Source organism: Sturnira hondurensis, unplaced genomic scaffold (genome assembly GCF_014824575.4).
Source record: "Sturnira hondurensis isolate 20B ecotype Veracruz unplaced genomic scaffold, ASM1482457v3 Scaffold0023817, whole genome shotgun sequence".
Lineage (NCBI taxonomy): Eukaryota > Metazoa > Chordata > Mammalia > Chiroptera > Phyllostomidae > Sturnira > Sturnira hondurensis.
This window is the reverse complement of record NW_028096448.1, coordinates 4,394,475-4,421,146: the sequence shown is the minus strand read 5'-3', so window position 1 is coordinate 4,421,146 and position 26,672 is coordinate 4,394,475. Positions and strand designations below refer to the sequence as shown.

Sequence of the window (26,672 nt, the reverse complement as noted above, 5' to 3'; positions counted from 1 at the left end):
GGAGAGGCAGGGGGGCTGAGCCGAGGGGTAGGCGGGCCAGATCAGACACTTCCACAGGCTGAAGAGGGAGGCGGGGCTCTGGGAACACCTGCACTCAACCTGATCGCCTCCAGAAGCAAGTGCACAAGCAAGTGCACAAGCAAGGCGGTACACCCACCCATGGCAGGAATTACTGCACTCGCCCACTTCCATCAGCCGACTGGCATTTTAACCCAAAACACCACCTTCCCCTGGAGTGAGAACATTCTACAATGAAAATACTGTTTGAACTACAGAGGTTCAGAGTCATCAGGGGGAAGTACAAGTTCCTGGGGTTAAGGGAAAACAGCACGTGGGACCTCTAAAGCCTCTTGGCCTTGAGTTAAACCAGGGTGGCCACTGATAATCATACGCAGAAATGGTGAAACACAGACAATACAGAGGGTGTTTGTCTCTCCTGCAAATGACAGAAGAATCAACTGGAGCACAATTCACTTCCATGTTTGAAGTTTACTGATCAAGGAAGAAGTTTCCCCTACAGAAACCCCCTCCATTCTAGGGACTCTTATGTATCCTAGGGTTAATGAAACCAATTAAACTCTCAGCAAGCCAAGTTATGCAGATCAAGTAAACATAAACCAGATGAAGAAGAAATAAATATATTTATGTATAAATATATTGAGGGTAACACTGTATTTACAGTGTGTAAAAATCTAGGGTTGGGGGCAGTGAGGTGAGGGACAGAAATGATTTCAGATCAAATCACTATTGTCACTTACCTTCCATTGTGTAAATGCCTGCATGTGACTTATAGGACTAAAAAAATGCGAAGACCAGCTCAGAGAATATGAATACAGTCTGCTATTCGTTTGGTGTTTGAGACAGATGCTTAAAAGCAAATGGCCTTCATTTTTGAAGGGATCTTAACATTACCCTTGCTGCACAGATGGAATCAAGTCAGAGAAGAGCCACACAGCATGGATGGCAGAACAGGTAAGACTAGCCAAACCTTAGGTCCTCAGGTCGGAGTTTTCTCTGCCACACCATGCTGCATCCAAGTAGGAGGTGAGGCATACAGCCTTGTCGTGGGCAAAACCATCTTGGGTGCCCCCTCTTCTAGAAGCTCCTGGGTCCAGAAGCCCAAGGCAATTGCCCACGGCAATTTAGGAATGACAACAACAACAACAACAAAAATCAGAGTAGCCCTGGCTGGTGTAGCTCAGTGGATTGAGCACGGGCCTGCGAACCACACGATCGCAGTTCGATTTCCAGTGAGGGCACATGCCTGGGTTGCAGGCCAGTTCCCAGAAGGGGACTCACGAGAGGCAACCATACATTGATATTTCTCTCCTTCTCTCCTTCCCTTCCCCTCTAAAGATAAATAAATAAAATCTTAAAATTTTTTTTAAAAAATCAAAGTAAAATAAAAATAAATTCAGCTATACTGATGCGAATGCCACTTAAATTAAAATGTCCGGGAAGGAAGTAAAAATGTGTTGAAATGAAACCAATTTACTGATCTGATCCCACAGAGTGTCCCTCTAGGTAGAAATAAATGCCCGAAGGTGGAGGCAACAGTCAGAGGGGAACTTACTTATTCAATATTCCTCTTTGCAACCTGGAATGCTCTCCTCCTTTATCTTGCCATGGCTGACTACTTCTCATCATCCAAAAGAGGAACATTTTAGCCTTATTACTTCTTAAGGAAGTCACTTCCTCCACTTCCCTGTTAAAATTCCCAGAGACACCAACCCGTCCTAAACTAAATGTCCCCTATGACCTACCGCTTGACCCCATTTCCATTCCTTACACTCTGTGGGTCCCAAAGGAGTAGGCTGTATTGCAGTCTCCTCTTTATAACCTATTTCTGCATAGACTTGTTATTGCATACCAAGGACAAGCCCTCCACAGGCACTGAGAAGGAAGAGCAGTGGTACTGCTGTACCACTTATAAACAATACAATTCACCATTCATTCTTTAGGAATTACACAACTAAACACATGCATGTCTCTGAGCAGAGGGGCAGACTGAATGACCATCTAGAACTGCCAGGGAGATCTGCACGCCTCTGAAACAGACCCAACAGCAACAGAAGAGGAAAAGATGTTGGTGTCCTGCCCCAGGGAAAGTTACCAGCCATCCCAGTGTAAGTCTACCCAAGGGTTAGCTGGCATTCAGTTTCATTAAGAATCAGATTCCCCTGGCCCAGTACGCAGATCCAGGAAAGTTGAATACAGAAAAGTATGTACAAGTTTGGTGAAGGGGTGGCAGCAGGGCCTGGAATCAGGCCCAGCAACTCCAAATTTTATTTCCTGGTAGTCCAGTAGCTGGAACACCTGGTCCAAAAGCAACTGGGATCCCCATCGAGCCCAAAGTTACAGGGACTACCACCCACAGAGAAGGAACCCCCACTGTGTATAGGCTGGTGGCCTTGCTGAAGGAGGAGGCAGCAGTCATCAACCAGAAGATCGAGGGAAGCTCCCTTCGGGGGGTGATGGCTAAGCTGTACCCTGACTGATGTATAAGAGTTGGCTGACAAAGGTGGCTGATGTATAAGAATACCCTGACAAAGAATTGTGCAGACACCCTGGCTAATGGGATGAGCCTCCAGCTGTCTGTTGAAGAAATAAGCCCCCCTTTGCCCTTCCCTGTGTCTGCACCAGTTCTGCTTTCCTCAACCCTCCCAAGCTGTGGGCTGAGCTAGAGATAGGGAAAGAGAAACTGGAAAGATGGTCTCCTGTGGCCAAGTAGAAAGCAGCAAGATGCCCAATACTGAGGACAAGGCGTCCAAAGATTACTACTTTGATTCCTGCACTCTCACTTTGGCATCGGTGAGGAGATGCTGAGAGATGAGGTGTGTGCCCTCGCCTCCGCCACCCCCCCCCCATGTTTCAGCACCGGCCCCCCTTTAGGACCTCTTCCACTACCTAGGATACACGTAAGAAGGCATTCTTTTTCTCCTGAGCTGTCTCTCATTTAGGGTTAGTTAGCATGGCCAACAGCCAGAAATTATTTTGCTTGATCACTTAAAATTTTTACCCCGCAATACCTTCAAATGTTTTCATATCACCCTGGCCGGGTAGAGTAACTCGGTTGGTTAGAGCATCATCTCAATATACCAAGGTTGCGGGTTCAATCTCCGGTCAGGGCACAAAGAAGAAGCAACCAATGAATACATACCTAAGTGGAACCCCTCCCTCTTCCTCTAAAAATCAATGAAGAAAAATTTAATATTTATTTAGGTTTTTTAAAAAATGTGCAGCACCACTACAGGAGCAAAGAAACACATCAAAATAAACACTGGTATTACTTTGAAAGTTAGCAAGTAAACTGGAAGGCAATGCTTATAAAGAAAGAAACTTCACTGATGAGCTGACAAAGTCCTACGCCAAATACTTTTGTTTTATAGTAATACCCTCTGTGTGTCCCCTTCCCAACCTCCCCAAATCTCTCATTTAGAAGCTTCCCAGGCAGTCCACTATCAGAAACCTCACCAGAGGGTGGCACTATTCCCTGGGGTTATCCACAGGATAGAGTTAACCAGCTTATGGCTATCTCCAGGGCAGCCCTCAATCCAGCACAAAAGCAATTTCTAGGTTAAATTCCATTTCTGTCCAGGATTTCTGATAGTTTACAAATCTGAATAATACACAGTGTATACATACAATTAGGATGGGGAAAGCAGGATCAAGAGGGACTGAGTGATTTAAAGAAATGCCCAGCTGGTTCCTCGTTAGGATGTGTAAGCCAAAACACTGTTTTACTAACTCAGTTTTCCAATATTAAAACTGTAAGCTGATAAATCCAATTATTTAGATTACATCTAAATTCTAAACAAGGAGCAAAAAGAATGGGTGGGAGGGCAGGGTCTGTTCATTCAAAAAATAACACATATTGTGTCTGGCAAATGCAAAATGACCGGCAAGGCTGCACTCTTTGTACTGGTGTAGGACCAGGCCCTGAAGCTTTGCCAATTTGCTGAAAGGCCTATTCAAAAAAAATTTCCTGTGTCTCCATCCCCCAAATAATTACCCACTCTATTCCACCCCCCAGACACACACACTAAAAACCTGGCAGCTACTCAAAGAAGTAAGAGTACGCCCGTGTGTGTGCACACACGAGCACCCTGGAGATTGTGAGGGGTAGGGCAGGGGATATCCCCAACCCAGGGCAAGCTGCCCACCAGATTCAAATGCAAGTGCAACTGCAGAAAAAACCACACAAGATGGTTGTAAACATCCTGTATAGTAAGGAGAAAAATAAACACATCCTCAAGTGAACTCAGAGGCTAAGCAAAGACCAACTCATACTGAACTCTCCAGCCAGCGTTACTGGCAATGTACTATACCATGCTCTGTTCATGCCCCACCCTCATAATAATCTGTTTATCAAGTTGTATAGGTATCACTCAACATCACAGAAAAGTGAAGTCAGCTGGCTCCATGGGAAGAGTTTTGTGCCACAGAATGCCTGTTACCTGGTCTTTCTGGAGATCTCATATCGGTTCAGAGGCCTCACTTCTTGCTTTCTATGTAAACAGATGAAATAGAGTTTATGCTAAAAACCACACAGGATATTAAATATTTGCAGCATTTGTCTTAATTAGATTACATGGGCATTTATTTTCAGTAGAAGTTTGTTATTAACAGGATTTCCTAAAAGAACTTTTTTTGGTTCAGTCCTCAAAATGAATCCTTATGAAGCTTTGCTTGGTCACAGAGGTAATAAGGAAAAGAACAATGCATCACAAAACCCGGGCTTTAGTCCAACTAACCTGTACTCTAAGGCAAGTTGGGCATCTATTTATTAATTTTTTAAAAAGAAGTGTAGGGGACTATGAAAAGGAGAAAACTATCTCTCCCTCTAGGTCCAATCTTCTCTGACTTCATCTATAAAACCTACATACAGTAATTCTTGTAATAATTCCTTGGATATACAATTTTCATGATTCAAGATGAAACATACTGATCTTTCACCTGTGTGCAGTGGAAAATCAGAACTTTAAATCACCAAAACGGCTGTGTTGCTAAGCTACAGGTTCCCAGAACCAACTTCCTAACTACACCTTGTCAGGCAAAACAACAAATCTGTAACTTTTAGATTTAGCGATAAGTATACTTACTGTCTGGCACTTTACAAGATGGAGGTGGAAAATTCTTGTAAATCTTCATCAATTTTTTTTTAGAAATGGCACAATTCTGAAAGTTGTCCCTTAATTCCCTTAAACTATTAAATAGTAACAATACTCTCTATACCCGCTTCCCTAAGACTTAATAGTTCTAATTAAGAATAATTCACGCATCTAGAGAAACATTAACATCCTTCAGAACCCCAAGACATCCTTAGGAACTTTAATCTAACTACTTATAAATATATTCATCAGCTTTATGCATGAAAAAGCCAGCCCAAAGAGAAGGGTAGCATTGCCTCGGGAAGATGTTACAATTGCTCACAGACTGCACTACCTTAGAACTCAGGCACTGGAAATCAGACATCAGAGAGAATGGTGAGCCTTTATTTTTCTTCTATTCAGAGGGAAAATATTAAGGGGAGAGAAAGGAGGGAAGAGTATCAAAGTCAATGAGAGCACTAAACAGTACACTACATGCAGCTTCTTACCAAGCAAAACATTTCTGGGGCACATAAATCTCGGGTGGATGGGGAATACCACCCAGACAGTGTAACAAGTAATACATGGCACAGCTTTTGATTTAATTAGCTAAAAATTATGCAATTATGGTTAGGTTTTTTTTTTAATTTTCTGCGGCATCTTGCAATGTCAAAGAACCAAGGCTGCCTGAAAATCATGATTCTGTCATGATCAAGGAAGTATCTGACATTGACTTCTTTTGTGTTCTAGAAAGCAACCATGTCAAATTTGAGAAGGATCATCGTTAATCAACAATTAGAGCTGCAACAAAGCTCTTTTGTTCTGTCAGTCACAAATGTCACATGTGTTGGAGTTTACCACTTACAGAAAGCTGCCTACTTTGCCTCCCCCAGGCAGCATAACCCTCTCTTCTTATCAGGACTCCAACGCCAAACCCAGGACAGAAGAGCCACAAAAGGTCTTCTCCACACACACTGTCAGTTCCGGGTCAATCTTAAGCAAAAACTATATCTTACAGCAAGAAGAGAGCAAAATAAAAGATAACAAAAGTCAGAAGAACAGCATATGGAAGTTAAGGACCTGGCCAAATAAATTCCCAATACGTTATTATAGTTACAAGGCGTGAATAAATTCTCTAAAGCACATTTGGTTTTAAAGCCTAGAAGAGCCAGTTAAAACGTTAATCTGCCTTTCCACTCTCTCAAGGTGGGATTGCCAATTTTTTTTAAAAAACACTATTCCAACAAAAAAAACAGCAGTTTCTCAATTATGTTACTCAATACCAATTGCGAACTGCCAGAAATCTCAAATCCTGGCAAAGACGGTGGTTGGATAGGGAGAGGGAATGATTCTGTAAGACAAGAATTGTGTTTTACTCCCTTCTTTCAAAAGAGAAGAGAAGAGAAGAGAAGAGAAGAGAAGAGAAGAGAAGAGAAGAGAAGAGAAGAGAAGAGAAGAGAAGAGAAGAGAAGAGAAGAGAGAAGAGGGAAGAAAGAAACATGAAGGAATTACATACTACAGTTAATGCTACACGTCTCCCTCATCAAAAAGCAAAACCCGGCACAATCCTAAGGGTGTAACTGAAAGGTCAATCCTGTAGACTTCCCACGTGAAATAAGTCTCGATGGAGATGCAAGGTGGGTCAGAGTCTAAGCTCCATCAGCACCTGTGAAAGCTAGTCCTGCAATGAATGATACGAAGTAGGCTTTGGCCTCCTGTATCCTCTGCCTCTCAGACTGTAAGCCTGCTAACACAGATCTGCTTGATTTAAAGGGTGACCAGCAGAAAAGGCATACTCTGAACAATTTCCCCACCTACTAGAAATCCCATGCAGTAGTCAACAAGCATCAGTAGATGGCAATAAAGGGTCTTCAGACTCCAGCTCTACGATCGCCACTGAGGACTTCTGACACTCAAGATTTATGACAAGCCCTGGCCGGCACTAACCAATTTTGAGGGCCTGTACTGAAATCTGATGCCATCTAAGAAACCAGCCACCGTTTGTTTATGGAAAGTAGAAAGTAGTATATAAACACTATTAGTAACATCCTTCCATCCCATCAATTTAATTATAATTCAAGTTCCTTGCTTGTATGAAAAATACATTGAAATTCACAATCCAGCATTTGAAATGCTAAAAAATATACCTGGGGTGAAACTCCACAATGTGGTTTTCTGAAATATGCCCCCTCCCAAGTGATTTTTACCACCAAGAAAATATAAGAGAAGACAAAGTTAAAGTAATAGACACGGTACACACACGTTTTCTTCACTAAGAAGTACAACATACTCATTTGGGGGCTCAGACAGAAACTTATTTAGTAGGCTGAAAGATAATCATTTGCAATCTTCAATTATGGGGTGTTACTTATATATCACCAACCAAAACGCTGAGTGAAGCTTATTCTGTAATAAAAGTATTCATTCACTACAAGTCACACATTGTCTCTTTCTGAACATTTATAAAAGAGGTCTAGGTTTTTATGACAACTGCCTAAAGATGAGGAAACATGATGGTAATTAAAGAATCTGCTAATAGCTAATGAACATAAGAAGAGCAATTATCCTCTTTTTTCCTGTTTGTGCTTTGTGACCCCGGAGTGATGGTGCACTTTCCCACTAGGAAACAGAGCTCATGTGGCACCATCTCAGGCTCCCTGGCCCTGGGGGCTGCCATGACGGATCCAGGGAGACACACCAGCCAGTGGCAAGGAAAGTTAAACAAAAATCAAGGAAAATGTATCAATTCAAAGTACGGAAAAGGGAATCAAGAAATGGAAATTGCCTTCCTTTCTAAGGATGCTGAGAATATCCTCCAAGCAACGTCAAATTTCTTCTGACTTTCTAGGTTGCACAGGGTAACCATATGTCAGGCCAGGAACCAGAAACATCTTTCCAAAGGGCGGTCACTGAAACAAACCAAACCAGGTAACCTCTTGCACTAGACCAACTAGGTGATGGAGGAAGAGGTAAGTTAGGGCCAACTCATTCCTTCCAACTCACTCAGGACATTCTACATCATTTACATTCTTAATAACCATCCCCCAAATAAAGATGCCTCTACACAGCACAGTAAAAGTCCTCCCAATTCTCCTTCATCGGCCACCAAGCAGGACCAGTCTGACTCTGCAGCACATGGGCCCATAGGCCCTCTACCCAGAGACAGCAGTAGCTGACTCACTGAACATCTACAGGACATACGTGTCTACCATAACTCTACATGTCTTAAATGAATCCTCAACAAGGTCTAAGACCAGAATGTTTTCTGAGTAGACCTCACTTATACCACAAAATGAAAATTTCTCCAAAAGGGGGAAGTCATGCTCTGATTCACAAGGGAACTTGTCATCAAATGCTTCATCTGTCTTACAGTCACTTAAGTAACAAAACCCTATTAACAAAACCAGTGACTTATTGCTCCTTTCCAGAGTTAAATCTTGGTATTTTGCCAGGACACTACACAAATGGCTCAATGGACTTCTTAAGGATTTGAGCAAAGCTTATGATGAAATTCCCAGAGCTGAGACAGGCGGTAGGGAGAAATCCAAACAAGCCTGCCTACACCCAGTGCTATTGCTGAACTACATCACACCCCTTTCCCTCTGAGCACTGAGGCTCCCTGACAATTCCTGATTCCCCATTTAGTTCTGGAAAATGAGACAGAAGTCCAACCACTATGCAGGCCTCAAGATAAACACCCAAGCTACATGCATCCTTTCAGCAACTCTGATGGGCTGAAAAACTTCCTGTTCAATTAAGCCCTTCATTAATCCCTACTGTGGAGCCCATTCTCCCTGTCCATAAACAGGAAATTATAAAGCCACAAGGTCAGCCTCCTTCAGCACAGTTTATACACCCCCCCAAAACAAAAAAAAAGGTCCTGGATGTGTCCTAGGTGCTGCCATAAAGCTCCAATATTGCCTAGCTCCACACATTCCCAAAAAGAGGGAAGGGGGACAAAAAGTAGAGAAAAGAATGCAACAAACGGGATAGAATCCGAAAGTTCTACATGATCTTAATGGAAGTTGAAAACAATGGGGGTGTTGGGGGAGGGGGGAGAGATCCATTCAAAAGACATGAACCTTCAAATGTCAACCACATTGTAAGGTAGGAGTTTAGAAAGTGACCACCAAAACATTTTTTAGCAAGCCTCAAACCTAGTTTCAGCGACTCCTTCCAATTAATTTTTGCGATACTTCCTATACATATGTTGTTTTCCCATGGCCCCATTTTCTCCTGTTACACTGGCCAGCCATAATCATAATAAGCTATTTCAACTGAGTAGCTGAAGCACCCGGTCAAGGGAATTAACTTCTTGGTTCTTTTCAAGCTATGCTGCACCACCACCACCACAAGGCAAGCCACCTTTGAAAAAAAAAGGAGAACCCAAGGGGCACTTTAAGGGAGGGTGCAAATAAGGACCACAATGAAGAGGGTGGAACAGTAAGGAAAAATCTTCCCAAATAATCAGAAACAATGATATGCTGAAGAATCATGGAATTAAACTACAACCTTCTCTCCTCTGCAAATCACGGATTAACTCAAAGCAGCAGAAGCTAAGTAGGTGCAAGCTTCCTCACAGCCAGCTTTAGCAAAACACTATGCCAGCAAACTGGGAAAATCCAAACCATGTTCATAAAGATGTGGGTGGCAGGCACTGGAGGCCAGGGGGTGCCAAACTACTCTCTGTATAATGAGTCTCTTCAATTCTGCCAGCCTAAACATGCCTTAATGGTGTCTGCCTTTGATCAAAGAGGCATCCATCTCTAACTGTGTCAATATGCTGCTGAACACAACACTCCCAGCCACACATCTGTCCTGGAAGTGTTGCTAAGGCTCCACCTCCAGCAATTTGTAAGTGAGCCTGGAAGGAGAGCATTTCCAGCTGGACATTTCAAGTTCCCTCTCCCCATCTCCTTCCCCATCCAAAACACCCTCAGAAAGCAGCCATCATCTTCTCACACACAGAAAAGCCCCACCACATTGATGCTGGAGGAACCCATTGGTTTAAAAAAATTATAGTAATTCACTTTCACAGCATATATTCCTTCAACTGCTCTCGTCCTCAAGTGTAGCTTTGTTTCATCTCACTATCTCACACAACTGCAGGTATCACAGGACACTTCATCTGAGAAGCATACAGTGTACAGTAGTCTAACTTCACAGGTTTCTCCTCCAAAATCACTGCTTGTTTTCTTTTTTTGTTACACAATTTTAAAAGCAAAAAAATACTACAAAATGAGTATTGTGGGTAGAACAGGAGGCATCACTGGGACTCTTGGTGCCACCAGGTAAGTGAAATCTCCCTACTCCAGATTTCCACAATGTCTCAGTTCTAGAATTATAAAGACACCAACAAATTTGAGCTGGGAATCAAAGAACAAGACATCACGCAGTGACTGGTCAATAAGCAATGAAAACTGTAAATGTATTTCACAGAAGAGCATGGCAATGACTGAACAGGAAACTAACTCAGAAAACTCAGAATACCCATCCTTTCCTCATTCAAGCTTCTGCTTCCACAAAGGAGAGGATATGGACAAGCCCAGTAACTATTTCATTACACCAAGGAGACCCTGAAAGGCAAGCAAGCACAAGTAAGGGTGTATTTGAAAAAGGAACTGAAGGCAGATTCCAGTGTGAGAGGGCTGGACAGAAAAGAGACTGCAGAAAACAGGCAAATGAAGTGCAAACACATGTGCCTTAAAGAGATGCACCTGACTCATTAAGACACCTCACACTGTCTTCTAGGTCCAAAGATGAAACCTTCGGTTTCATGAAGAGCAGTCTAAGACAGTCACAGCAAGACAATGAAATATGACTGAGGCTACACAAGGGAATGGGTTGGAACTTCAGTTTTTGTCACTCCCTGCCAGCGCCTGAAATGACTTCCCTCTGGGACAGAAATAGGCTTGGGAAGGCAATCATTTACCACCAGAGAACTTTCCAGGAAGAAAGGTACAATTTATTCCTTCCTGACCTCCCCTACTCAAAGCAAACAACTACAAGCAAAGATAACCTCACACCCCTTGGGTTTCAATGCTGATCGGGTCAACAATAAAACAATAAAACCACCCAACTGTGGAGAGCAGGGGGTGGCAGGCGGCTAGGCCCCCCGTGGGCCTAGAGAGCCTGGGTGGATCCCCGAGAAGGTCAAACCCAGAAGCCAGACCTGGATGCGCCATGTGTTGGGTGAGAAATCACACGCCCGCTCAGGGGAGGACGAATCCCCTTCCCCATGAACTGAGCTCATTTTAAGTGAACATTAAAACACAATGTAAATATATAATAAGAAAAAAACTATGTGACAAAAAGCTAAGTACTGGCAAGGATGTGGAGAGAAGAGAACCCTTACGCACTGCTTGTGGGAATGTAAATTGATAATGCAGCAACTGTGGAACACAGGATGGAAGTTCCTCAAAAAATAAAAAATAGAATTACCTTATGGTCCAGCAATCCTACTTCTGGGTACATGACCAAAGGGACATCACCTATCTTGAAGAGATACCTACAACCCATGTTTATTGCAGCATTAATTACAATAACAGCAAGGACATGAAAACAATCTAAGTCTGTCAGGAGATAGATGGCATAAAGAAATGTGTAAAAAAAGATGAAATACCAGCATTTGCAACATGGATGAATCTTGAGAATATCATGCTAAGTGAAGTAAGAAAGATAAAGTCAAGAACCATATGATTTCACTCATGTGAGGTAAAGCAACAAATGGTACAGAGACAAACAAAATCTCACAGACCCAGACAACAGGATGGTGGTTCCGAGAGGGAAGCGGGTGGGAGGGAGTAAAGGGTAAAGGAGGTCAAACATATGGTGATGGAAGATGACAGGACTTTAGGACTTTGGGTGGTGGGTACACAGCGCAATACACAGACTATGTATCATAGAACTGTATCCTGAACTGTATCATAAAGCACTTGAAATTTATGTAATCTTATTAACCAATGTCATCCCCCAATAAATTTATAAATACAATAAAATATTATTCGGCCATAAAGAAAATCCTGCCATTTATGACAACATGAATGGATTTTGATGGCATTAGGTTTAGCGAAATAAGTCAGACGGAGAAAGAAAAATACTGTGTCGTCTCACTTATATGTGGAATCTTTAAAACTAAAATAGACCGAATACATAGGAACATAACATAGACTGGTGTCTGCCTCTGTGTATATGTATGAACGTGGTCAAGGTTCAAACTCCCATTATAAGACGGTAAGTTCTGGTCTTGACCAATGGAGCTCAGTTGATGTACCTTTGAGGGCATCATCCCACAAAGCAATAGACTGCAGGTTCGATTCCCAGTCAGGGCACATACCTGGGTTGCAGGTTCAGTCCCCAACTAAGCCACGGCAACTAATGATGTTTTCACATCAATGTTTCTCTCCCTCTCTTTCTCCCTCCCTTCCTCCCTCTCTAAAAATAAATAAAATCTTTTTTAAAAAAGAGAAGATAAGTTCTAGGGATACAGTGCACAGTCCGATGACTACATTTAATAATACTGGATTGTACACTTGAAAGGGGCTGAAGAGAATAAATCTTAAAGTCATTCACCCCCCCCCCACACACACACACACATACACACACCCCAAGGTAACTATATATGAGGTAATGGATGTTGTCTTATGGTTGCCATCATTTCACAATATATGGCCTCCAGATCATCAGGCCATATATTTGTACACGTGCACAAAAAAAGGGTTCTATGTAAAGTATCCTCATAGGGCAATCTGATCATAAATCCCTAAGTGGGTGGGTCATGGGGGGTAGTCAAGCCCCACGTATATATAACTTCTTTGGTAAAAGATTTATTTTTTGCCTTAAGGGAGCCCTGTCCACTGTTTCTGTGCATCTAGGTTAACATGCCTTTAAAATGCCTCTTTTTCAAAGTAACCACCTTTTTAACTATCCTTCATGCAACCCCCACCTTGCTCACTACCATTTTCAGGTTGCCTTTCTTCCTTTCACTCCTGAATTCCAAATGCATTAAAAAAGGGCTGCAAACTGCCATTCTCTGGAGAATTTGAAATCCTGCTTTCCCAGCCATTGTCCTCGGTTTGGGCTCAAATAAACTCACAAAAATTCTCTGCAAGTTTGGACATTTCTTACATATATCTTAAACTTTACACAATGTTATATGTTAATTATATCTCAATAAATCTGGGAGAGGGAGGACTAATATTTGAATGTAGCCCAAGACCCAGGAAGTCTAAGCCAGTCAGAATTAAAAGATTTTACTTGGTTGTAACTTAAAACATGTTTCTATTAAAACAAGCTCAAATGTATTTATAGAATAGAAAGCAAAAATGTCATGAATTAAGACACAGAACAAGACTTCAAAGGACATGTCCCAACATGGGAAAGCTCTTTCAGAAGATTAGGGATACTGTTCCATGGAGTTGTCCTTTGGTATCTGGGGGGACCAGTTCCAGGACCTTCTCAGACACCAAAATCCAAGGACAAACTGTTAGCATCTGCACACAACTTACGCACAACCTCCCATATGTATGTGTGTGTGTGTGCGTGTATAAATTATACTTTATATATAAATATATATTTTAATTTACAGAGAGAAAGCAAGGGAGAGAGAGAGAAACACCGACTTGTTGCTCCACTTTAAGTCATCTCTAGATCATTCACAATGCAACATAAATGCTAGGTGAATAGCTGTCATGCTGTATTGTTTTAGGGAATGATAACAAGAGAAAGTTTTGTTATCATTCTCTGAAACAATAGAGAAGTCAGTACAGAGTACACATAAGCAACAATGCAACATTTTTCCAAATATTTTCCATGTGCAGTTGGTTGAATTTATGGATGGAGAACCAACGATATGCAGGCTACTCGAGTTAAGCATCTTCTCTTAGCCCCTAGAGGTGAGAAAACAGTATCTCAAGAAGGATATTTGGTGACGTGAGCAGAATAAGGTACTACAAAATACTACTAAAGAATGTACAATAACAGTCTATCAAAATACTTTCTAAAAGTCCACGGAATTCACATAAAGTATTTCTGAAACCCTTGGATGAATGAATGGGTTCATCTTGCGGGCTGGTGTGGGGGCTGGGGGAGCCTCTGTTGTCATGACAATGGTATACCAACGAACACAAATAAGAGCTGACCCTATTTTCCCTTGCTAGTTTTGTGAAACTCTCCCCATTAGCTCCTAAAAGGAACTGGCTCCACACCGATCTCTGTAAAACACCCTCTGGGAGACACTACCACCCCTAAAAATCCCCATAAGGCCAAAAATACAACAAATTCCATTTAAAAACATAAGGCACAGAGAAAATGTTGATTAGTATATGGAATTGCCCTTCACAGCAAACAAGACTACAAGCGTGCAGTCCATGCACCAAAGGACAGCTACAGCGTTATTTAGTGTCATCTCCCCTCCTCTGGTCTCAAACAGCTTGTTTTGCAAACCACAGCAACTGCTAAGCACATCGTGAAAGGTGGAGAAAAGACTTACAGAGGTATATGTGTTTTATGAGTAGATTCCCCTGCTGGGTATAAATTAAATGAAATCTTGTGTAAGTTGGAACCTGTGAAATGGGGGAAAGCATGTGAGGTACACTGGCACACACACACATAAATATTCTCAATTCATTCCATCTCTCTCTCTCTCTCTCTCAGACAGACAGACAGACACACACACACACACACACACACACACACAGATGTACACCCTGGAAAGGGCCATGGGGAAAATACTTAAGGCCTGGAAGAATCATAAAAAAAAAGAGATGTAATGGATATTGCATTGTCTAACTGTGAGCCAGAACGCCACCCATGAATGCTAAGTGTAAGACAAAAGAGGAAATAACTTCAAGTAACTTGCAAGGACATACTATTGTTGTATGCAGGAAAAACAGTGGGGGTGGGGAAAGGCGGGGGACCTCTAGGGTGCGGAGTTTAGGTGCATCTTCCGGGCCAAAATGGATCACAACCTACTGCTATTTCCCAGGAGGAGCTGGGCATAATCTTACAGATAGAAAGTTAAAGCCAGCTTATGACAGTCCCTTACAAAGGTAGATTAAGTCACACTGTCTGCTTTGGTTAGTTGTTTGCAGCAGGAAAATACTTCTCCCCTCACCTGGCAAGCCCTTGGTAGGGCATACTGCACAGAAGCAACTATCTAAAGTGAAATTACAGCAGAAGATAAAGGTAGGGAGTAGGGAGAAGGGGGCGTACAGACTGCGACTGGTCTATAAATAATTTCAAATAAACCACAAGGGAAGGAAATACATTATTACACTTCTGCTTCTGCACAGGGCAGATGAACAAGCCGAGGAAGGAAACACTGGGGGCCTTTAAAGAAAAAGGTCTCAAAAGGCATCGTCTCAAGTGCACATGAGAATATCTGCTAAGGACTAAACTCAAACATCTACAATGGAAAGAGGAGGGCAGTAATAGAGGAATTTGTACCACATTGAGTCTGAGTAAAGGACTGTACAAAGGAAAACCCAAACCAGAAGACAACAAAATGATCACAGAGTACACCAAAGTAAAGAAAAATCAATTGAGCTCATTTAAATCCTTACATGCAGGAGTCACACAAACAGAAATAAGAGAGTATTTCTGTGAGATGAATCTTTGGGGGGCAAAGCTCTATCTACTAGATAAAGGCTAAAATAAAATGGCCTCAAGAATTCTTGCCCTGGCTGGTGTAACTCAGTGGACTGAGTGCAGGCCTGTGAAGCAAAGGGTCACTGGTTCGATTCCCAGTCAAGGTACATGCCTGGGTTGCAGTCCAGGTCCCCAGTGGGGGACACATGAGAGGCAACCACACATTGATGTTTCTCTCCCACTCTTTCTCCTTCCGGTCCCCTCTCTCTAAAAATTAATAAATAAGACTTTAAAAAAAAGAATTCTTAACCACAGGAATAGTCAATAACACAGCGACTATATATAAAGTGGGTATTTATTTTTTATTGAAGAATAGTATTAAGACAGGCACTTCAAATCGTGTACACCAGTGGATATCAAGGTGTGATGCCCCAACCAGGAGCATGAGAATCACTTGGAAACTTATTAGAAATGCAAATTCTCAGCCTTACCTCCAATCTTCTGAATCACAAACTCTGGAGATGCAGCCCAGCAAGCTGTTTCAACAAGTACTCCAAGTGATTCTCATGTGTGTTCTGGCTGGTGACCAGTGGGTTAGAGCCAAATTTATAAAGTATATATTACACTAGCCATTTATCAGACAAAGAAATGGAGGCTCAGAGACTATAAGTAGCTTTTAAGAGCAGAACGCATGCATGCATGCATACATAGGTCAGAAAAAGCAAAGCAACTGCCTGCCTTACTCCAAACCCTGTGCTCTTTCTATTACACCACACTGCACGGATATGAAGACTAGTCTAATTGGTCAGGCAGTGTCAAAGATGCTCTTTATGTTGTAATTAAAAAGAACAGATTCAATAATTAAATTGACAACTCTAGATTCATCCTCTCACTTTTTGATGAACTCTACTTCTAAACCTAGCACCACGCCATAAAGGGTGCCACACTGGTCCCTTATGAATTGTAGGTCCTAGTCTGCTTAACCAAAATATATGGGCACTGCCTAGCAGGGTTAGCCTGCTTACCTAGCCAAGCGTGCCCGGGCTTTATCTGGTAAGAGAAGTGTGTCCATTCCCACTGGCATACCGTTAGTGGCCAATGATGTAAGGGGGTTTCAACAGAAGCAGCTTTCTAATCATGGTTCTAATGCAATGTTCTCAGATGAAGGGTTAACACTGGAGATGTAACGTCTTAGGAAAATCCATGCGGTCACTATCAATCTGACATCTGTAAATTTCATTTCTTAAAATGCTCCTTGAAAAATAAAACTATATTGATGGTCTTAAATTACTTTCCTTGTATTCTAATTTCATCTTTAAAACTATAAGCTTAAGACAAACATTGACCTGTCCACCTGAGGCTTGAACTGAGAAATCTGAATAACATTTACACATTGAAAATGTAAACAGGAAAAGCACTTATTTACACCAAAGGCAGTGGTGATAGAGGTCTGGTGGGGATGAAAAGGGGGACACAAAAAGTAACAAGAGCAAGCCTTCAATGAGTGTGCTGTCACTACTCTTCGTGATCATCAAAATACACGATCTCTAGCAGAAAGGGAAAGCTGCACCTGCCAGGCTATGTTCCCCTTCAAACAGTCCAGACTCACACAGCAGGAAGGCACCTTTTAGGAGACATACAGGTTTTGGCTGCATGTGAAAGATCAATGTACATTTTAATTCCTAAATCATTTCAAACATGACTAGACATTCTCATCGTAAGGACTCACAGTGCCACAGTCCTCTCTAAGCCTTAAGTTTCTCATCTATGAAACAGGATGATCTCACATTCAAGATGATATATAAGGGCTCTATTTATCCCAGCCTGGTCCAATGAGACTGAACTGTAGGAGGCATGAGTAATGAGAATCAGAAGAGAAATTATGGCCAAGGCGGCTCAAATCCCTAACAAAGGGAACTAAGTACAAGCCCCAGAAAGGCCAAGTGCCAGTCCACATCACACAATGGCATCTGCCAGAACAACAAGCAGATTACAGCCCTGCAACATACCAATAGTCTGCAGGCTGTCACAATGAATGCAAACATATTTCTTGGGGGCAAAATAACAGGCTGCACAAATCTGTAACTATGTTCTAGAGAAAGAATGACTCTGAAAACAACATATATTTTCAAACTGCTAAAATTGCATCCAGCACTATTCCAAGTTGATAGAATTTCTTCCTAAAATGTTAAGTTGGTGCATATACAACAAAGTACCCCCCAAGATTGGCCTAAATCATGTTCATGGTTATTTAATAAGTATCATCGACAGGCCTTGCAATCCCCAAGAGTTTATAGGAGCTAAAGTGGGCTTTACCCTGGAAAGAATGCCCAGCAGTCCACCTTCCCATAGAAGTAGACACAAGATTCTCAATAACCACAGCATAGATTTATATCATTCACATCAAAACCAATGCTCGTTTAAAGTGTTTTTTAAACTATCAGAGAACAACTTACTTGTCTCAGTAAAGAGCCTGATATACTGTTCATATATTCAAAAGAAGAGTTCTTTCTATGAAAGAAGCAACATCTTAAAAGGCCTGCATGTATTTCAAAACTGTCTGAAACCAAATATGAATAAGAGGACAAAGGCTCATTTTTAAGAACTGGCTTTCATTTTCCTTTCAAATGTTTTCATTCTTTCTACACTTTACACACAGCAGACAACAGGGACTTCATGTTAATCCTATATAACTGCAGCTTTCTATAAAGTGGTCTTATATGGACCACTTTACAGAGCCAATTAAACCTCACAGAAATTTTCTTCCATAACTAAACTCCAAGAACACAAATAAGCAAAAGTTAGGTCTTCTTCTCCCTCTGGAAAAAAATATGAGAGTATGAAATAACAAGAGAAAAATGCTGGACATGTTTATCACCATCATTATGAAAGAGTAAGAGTTATTATCACATAATTCAATGCTCGGGTTAAATGCTTAAAACTTTTATTAAAGAGGCCAGAAAACCACAGCCAACCTTAAGCTGGCACCTCAGGAAGAACCAGAGAGCCTTCAGGCAAGATGGCATTGCCCCCTCTTCTCATCACTAATTAATGACAGCTGATGGAAATGCAGGGCTTTTATACTCTGGTTTGAGGACTTCAGAGTCTGCTGTGGAATTAAAAAAACAGGCACTTCCTTATACTCTAATCATGTCACGAGAGGAGTAAGTTTACGAGTTGTATTTTGGTTCTACAAAAAGAGATGTGGATTTTTAGACCCAGGGAGTGTTTATGGAATACCAGATAGAATGGGGGGGGGGGGGGGGTAAGGTGGGGACGGTGTGGGAATGAGGGCTACAAACTACCACCAAAACACATTTGCTCACTTCTTTCCAAACCCTTTTAAACAAAAAGGGTAAGTATGGGTAATACTTCAAAAACACACACAGGGAACAAGCACACATGTACCCACATCCCTACCTTCCAATACGATAAAAAGTGTGAAAGATCTGTGAAGTTCTAAGTAGGAATATGTGCTTCTCAAATGTAATAACTTTTCTAGAAAGACTTCTTTTCCTTACACTTGATTTACCCTTGGCCCATGGGCCACATGCAGCCCAGGATGGCTATGAATGGGGCCCAACACACAGTCGTAAATTTACTTAAAACACTGTGAGATTTCTTTTTGTGATTACATGCCGCAATGTATTTAATGTAGCCCAAGGCAACTCTTCCTCTTCCAGTGTGGCTCAGATGTCAAAAGGTTGGACACCCCAGCTGAGTGATGACTGATCAGTTCCCACCCCACTCGAGAAAAATCACACACTGGCGATGACAACTCTATGCCCGTGACTCTACGCCTGTTCTGTAGATGGACTGTAAGGTAGTGTGGCAAAACTGCCACAGCATTTTATGAACATCACACTCCTTAAAAGATGTCCTTGCAAATCAAAGCAATTGAGCCTAAAGCAAAAAAGAAAATACTCTTGCCTGATGGTTTTACCTTATTCCAAGAAAAGAAAACCACTTACTACAATCTCCTCTTTAAATTTCTAATAGAAGTAAACCAAAATCTCTCCCCTAGCAAGCCATTTAGCTCACTGCCTTCCCTCCTTAGCCTATCCTTTAGATCCTCTCTAGTGGACCACCTCCCATCCCTACCATAAACATGAAAGGGAGGGAAGGAGAGAGGGAGGAAACACAAGTGTGGGCTGTGGTAGTAAGAACACTCTACTCTCATCTTAGCTGCTACCGTGTGCACTGCTTTTAATCGAGCTGCTAAGCAGCCAAGTGAGAGGTAATGACTTTAAGGAACATTCTGCATAAGAAGCCCTATCTAACAACCCTGCGCAAGCACTCATGGGAGCCACAAGTGACACGAATGGCTGTCACCACCTTCAGAAGCAGGGAGGTCATGCCAAACCCTCACAAACCCAGCTTGTCTGGAGAACCAGCACTGTGTGTTTCCATGAGGATCAGATACTACTGAAAAGATGAAGTACTTGTTTGCATTGGTCATTTGCAGGTGTAAAAGGCAAGAACGGCAAAAGGACGTGACAAAAATGTTCATATTTAAAAGACTAGGAAGAAGATGTGAGATAGGAGGAAGGGAAGAAATTGATGCCCAGTTTCCGTGGCAACCACAAAGCATGCTAGACCATAATTTGCCTGGGGTGGGGGTTGGGGGAACAAGTAATATCACTGCTATCATCTCCAAGCTAACAAAAAAAAAAAAAAAAAGGAAATGGACTCAGCAGTAATAAAACTGCCTCCAATGAAGTTCTAGCCATTTTCCTTAAACAGATGTGTCAGAAGCCTGTGAGCTTACCAGGAACCTGATAGCAAATTATGAGGGCCGATGCCCATTCCCACGCATCTAAAAATTTGTCCTCAGCAACAACTAATGGCCGATTACAGCAAAGGTATTTTGCCGATATTTCACCCTGCAAACAGTGCACGTGCTATGGGCAGGCTCCACGTTTCCTATGCCTTCACACTCAAAAGCATGGGCACTGACCTCTTATTATTGTGGTACGTATCTATTACTGTGGTACATATTTATGCAGAAGAAGTGAGCATCTATGAAGACTTCTCTAGACAGAATCCCCACATCTAGCAGAAAAGCCAGTTTCACTAATGAAAAGCTTCATACACAATTCCAAAGGGTAACATTAGAGTAAACTTTAAAATAAACTGCACACAGCCAAAAAGTGGCCAGGGAAGATCTCTCTCTCCCTGCTTTAGATACCTATGTAGTGTTACTCCCTACATATCAAATATGCTACCCCAAATTATCCAGGCCAGATACATGATGCTGTAACATACATTTAACTTCCATGACAATTTTAAAACTTAAGTCAGGAAGGAGCCAGTGTAAATTAATACTAAAAGCCTCTGATCAAACCCAGAAAATAACAGTGATAGCTTTCAAACAGTACAGTCCCCCTGAATCCCTTTTAATTAGCCAAGATCTCTTATGTTTAAAGTCAGCCCCTCCCTTGATATGAAAAAAGGGAAAGAAAGAAACGAAGATTAGGGGTTGTTTTTCAGAAGTTAAAAGACAGGGGCCCACTTATTCCTTCTTACAATGGGAAGTAGCTACTGCAGCCCCTTACTACACATGCAGTCGGCAAGTATTCAGCGCCGCTAAGCACACCTTGGCTTAGACTAATTGGGGACCAACGCTAAAGCATACCAGGCTCCTAGCTAGTGCTGAGAAGTTACTTCCTTTAATTCTAAAAATCACCTGGATTGTTGGTAAGTGCAAGCCTGCGAGCTGGGCTGGTCGAAATTGAAGTCTGCACAGTTACCAGCCCACCACACAGTCCCTGCAGGCCCCGTCAATCAACAAGTCCTTTCTGTCACTAGGAAGAGGATGTGAGGAAACGTGCAGTATGCCCTGCTCTCACTACAGGTATCTTCTCAGACCCACTACAAGAATGCTGTGTCAACTCTCGGGCTTCTCAAGACTGATACCTATACTCAGAACTAACAAACAAACATGTGTACCCTTTCTAAATATCAACTAATCCTCTTGTCTCAAGCTCACCATATTGATAAAGAAAAGTTACCAAGTAACTGGTAAGGTCAGGCAGACAAGTCCTGAAACACACCAGGCCCTCCAGAAGCAGCCTGCACAAAGAGCCAGTTCGTGTGCCAAGGCTCAGCCTCACCTAAGGATAACCCTGAGGCTTAACATTCCTGCTCTGCAGGTCTTCAGCAGCTGTTGTCTCCTCCCACAGACCAGCAGCCCAGGCCCCAAGATGCTCATTATCTTATTAATGCAGTTTCATAGCACCCAGCTACCAGGCTGACTGAGGCCCAGGAGGGGGGTGGGGGGTGCCTGTCTCTCTGCATTATTTTGGCTGCACAGCCCGAAGCCCCACAGCTGGCTGCCATCACACTGTGTCAGGAAGTTACAAAAGGAGCTCCACCGTGGAGCCTGGAGCACACCAAGAGTCAGAAGAGTCTCCTCCTCCTTTCTATCTACTGCTTGGTTTACAATGAAGAAAATAATTTTACTTCATCAAAGAAGGAATACAAACACTGGAAGAAAGAGATTTGCTGGGTTATATGATCTGAGAAGCCACAAGGCATGTGTGCACTGCACCAAGGCACTCAGCTGAGGGGTGAGTGGGCTTTGTGCTCCCGCCACGTTCGGCTCACCAAGTCAGGTACTGAAGTCTGCCTGTCCAGGAGGTACACGACAGAGGAAGGCGTACATCGGATACCCCTGGTGGAAGGTGACACGGTGCAATGGAAAAGTCTGGCAGTGTACACATGAAGACTTGGATTTAAATCCTGCCTCTGCTACTTTTAAGAAATGTGTCGTTTGTAAGGTGTTTTGAATATCTGCCGACCCAACTATAAAACAGGCACGATGAAACCTTCCAGATGTTTCATGAACATCGAAGTAAGGTTTAGTAGCCCAATATATTACTGAGAGACAGTTCTTTTAGAGACAAAGGATCTAGAAGTTCAACTTCAGAGTCTCAAGGATCTCCCACAGTCACATGCTCTCTTGTGGACTGAGATTTTCCTTCTTTAGGTAGGGTTTGCTTACTGCAATTCACGGTTTTCTCTTTTATTAACAAAATTAAATGAGAAAGTGAGGACTACAACTACGATAAACTGCAAACATGGCACAGCAGTCCCTCCTTATCTTCAGGGCATCCATTCAGCAGTTGCCTGGAACCACAGATAGTGGTGAACTCTATATATACTATGTTTTCTCCTATACATGCATACAAACCTTTTCTCTTAAGGAAACACTTTACGGCTTCTCTTCGGCACATCCAAACTGCCAGGATCACTACTCTTGCACTTTGGAGCAACTATTAAGTAAATAAGGGATCCTTGAACATAAGCACCCAATACCACCACAACTGATGTGATAGCTGGGATGGCTAATAAGCGACTAGCGGGTGAGTATTAATATAGTGCGAATATGCTGGACAAAGGGATGAATCAAATCCTGGGCAGCACAAAGAAGCACAAATTTCCATCACACTACTCAATATAGCACAATTTAAAAACTATGAATTTTCTGTTTCTGAAATTTTCCATTTACTCTCTGGCCACAGTTCACCACAAGAAACTGAAACCACTTACAAGAGGAGAAGGGGAGACTACTGTAGTTACATTTCCTGGTGGTGTGTTTTGCTGTCCCTCATTTAGTGTTCAAATAACAGGTAGGAACTCTTGCTTTTAGCTAAGACAAAGTCATAGAGACAAGATTTACTTCCAGCCTGAAAAAACTAAAAGTCTATGCAGGATAACTGACACCACTGTAACCCCAAGAGACAGGAAACAATCGACTGCTCAGCTGCCTGCCCTGAGCATTTCTGGGCCACTACACAAGGAGGGAGAATTCAAGTAGAGGCTGGAGGAACCCAAGCTGAGGAGAAGGAGCTGAGAGTTTGGAGAGGCCGATGACTGAATGGAATCTGTCAGGCAGAGTACCAGAGAGCAGAGAGTCATGTGGAAAACTCTGGAATCTGCCAACAGTCCTCCTCAAGTACTTGCTGAGTACTAGTGAGCACACGTGTGTGAGGAAAGTACCTAAGGGAGAGCAGGACGAGAAAGGAACAGTCCACAAATCCCACACAGGGCTAGAACAGTGTCTGTACCGACTGGCCAAAATGGTGAACACCAGGGCTCCCTGGGCACTGAGGACATGAGCAGGCATTGAGGAAATGAGCGTCTGAGTTCCACCTCAGTAGTGGGAAAAACCTAACCCTTCCCCAAACCCTGTTCTGGCCCCATTTAACAAAGGTGAAAACCAAGACCCAGAAGGATCAAACTGCTTCCCAGTACCACACTCACTCCCCAGAGCAATGCTCAAAATAGGTAGAGAAATACAAATATATCCAGCACCCTATAAAGAAAATTTTGAATGCCAGACATCCAATAAGAAATTATCAGACAAGCAAAAAAGAAAAAGAAAAAATACCATATTGAGGAGGTACATCAATCCAAATAAAATCGAACCATAAATGACACAAATTGACAGAATTAGTAGACAAACATATTAAAGCCTCTATTATAACCATACTCTCCCTGTGTTCAAAAAGCAGAGCCAAAACATATTAACATATTAGGAAATACACTGAAGATAATACAAAGATTAAAATCTATAATAAGACAATCTTTTACATTAAAAAGTGCATGTTCAGCCCTGGCTAGTGTAGCTCAGTGGATTGAGCACAGACCTGTGAAGCAAAGGGTCACAGGTTTGATTCCCAGTCAGAGCACATGTCTGGGTTGCAGGCCAAGTCCCTAGTAGGGGACACATAATAGGCAACCACCCATTGATGTTCCTCTCCCGCTCTTTCTCCCTCCTGTCCCCTCTCTCTAAAAATAAATAAAAAATAGAATATGTTTTTTTTAAAGTACATGTTCACAGAACTGGGGTAGAAACTACTTAAAATGAAACAGAAAAAACAAAAAGACAAGAACAAAAACAGAGCATCAGTGAACTGTGTCAACAAGTTCGACAACCGTCAACAAGACAAACATACATACACCTGAAATCCCTAAAGGGGAAAAAAAGGGAACACACACACACACAAATATCTGCAGAAATACTGCCTCGAAACATCAAAAATTGATGAAATCTATAGAAGAAACACAATGAACTCCAAACACAAGAAACATTAAAACAAAAAACAAAACAAAACAAAAAAACCTAACACCCTATACATTGAATGACAGAATTTAAAAAAAACCTTAAGGGGATTGGGGAGAATGACAACAGACTTCCTGTCCAAAACAATGCAAACCAGGAGACAGTAGAGCCTTTCTGAAATTACAGCTACACGTGATTCTATAATTCTCATAAAGTACAGATACTTTCTTTAAATAAGGGTGAGACGTTGAAAGACCTTTTCCAACATATAAGAGCTAAAAGATCCATCCAATACCAGTGAACCTGTCTTAGAAATGTTAACGTCCTTCAGGTAAAAGCAAAAGGAAACCATCCCAGAAAGACACTTTGATCTATGAAAAGGGAAGTACAGCACCAGAAATGGCAACTATTTAGATAACTAGAAAGAACAAGTAGGCTGAACACATCTACCTTTATATTTAATTCTACAACTACTGTATGTGACTACTAAAGGTGCCACATAATATTCTATTCCTCAATTTTTCCCCTCTTCTTATTTCTTTAAACAAAGAATATGTTTCGGTCAAGGCAGCTCTAGAATTTAAAATTGTAACAGTACCAATCCCCACTTTGTAAAATACTCTTCAAGGTGGTAACAACAAAATAATTTGCAGTAGCACGGTGAGCGAAGGTGTCTAACCCTAAATCCAGAGTTACAAGAGATACATCTAAGCTGTGAATTGCTTGTTTTGCTTTGAATTTTAGCAATATAGCATATGCATTGAATATTAAACTACACCACTGATGCATTTTGTTAAAGAGAAATGTAAAAATTATTTACGTTCTTAAAATTCTTAAGGATGTTCACATTGAATAACTCCAATTTTTAACAATGCATGCTGCCAAGCAAGAATCCTAACTAGAACTATCTTTCTTTTCAAACTTGAGGGTATGAAAGTATTTTATATCAACTAACTTAGAACACAAATAATAAAGAAAACATTTACACTGGTACTTCACCTGGCTGGGGTGGGGGGAGGGGTGGGGCGGGAGCTGGGAACCCTGTTAAAAGCCGAGGAGAATTCTTATCATCTTCAACATGTATTCATATCCAGAAACTAAACCGCACTAAGTAATGGCACCTGAACCTTGCAACAATTCACATTCTAAATCCAGTCTACTGGAACAGGACTATCTGAACTCAGTCAGTCTTATACTATCAAAGGCCTGAATAAAGCACAGCAGCAATTTGTTTAACAGAAGGAAACAGTTATGTCCTTGCAGAGGCAAAGTCTATATACTTGTTACTTTCTTGGAGTTCATTTTTTAAACTGTGTCAGAGACCTTGGCACTAAGTAATGGCAAAATAGGGGCTTCCCCCAAGGTAAAGCAATGACTAACCTTGTGTATAGCCAAGATGGAACCTGCTCGCCAACACCTTGTCTTCTCAAACTTCAACCTCACCTCCCTTCTGCCTGCTTCACACAAGAAAATACCTGCTCACACCAAGCTTTACAAAGGAAATTTCACGTTATACAACCACAAAGATCCTTCCTGTGACTCAGTAACTTCAAAAGAGGGACACGCGCCCACACTTTTCCATCTGCCCACAGACGGCTGTTGACAGTGGTGCCATGGAGGAAAGATAAAAAAAAATCACAATTTGTATAAATCAAAATCCCTGTAAACCACGCTTGAATAGTCTCCAATGAACATGTATATTCACATGTAACAATTCATGTGCCACATACACTGGTGACAGACAATAATATCTAGCACACAATATTCATCATACACTTGAGTGCTTGCCATGCATTGAACTTGTTCAGCAAATAAAACCACCATTAGTGGTTACCATTGTCACAGACCTTGTACAAGTGAGAAAACCGAGGCCCTGGGATGTGATAGAGCCTGCCCAAGAGCATTCAACAAGCAGATAACTGAGCCAC

General features: G+C 41.9%; 1 protein-coding gene across 2 annotated transcripts in view; it reads right to left on the bottom strand.

The window, feature by feature from the left end:
• Positions 1–26,672, bottom strand: part of JARID2 (jumonji and AT-rich interaction domain containing 2) — a 257,383-nt gene that overhangs the window by 65,072 nt on the left and 165,639 nt on the right. The gene's annotated exons all lie outside the window — the stretch shown is intronic.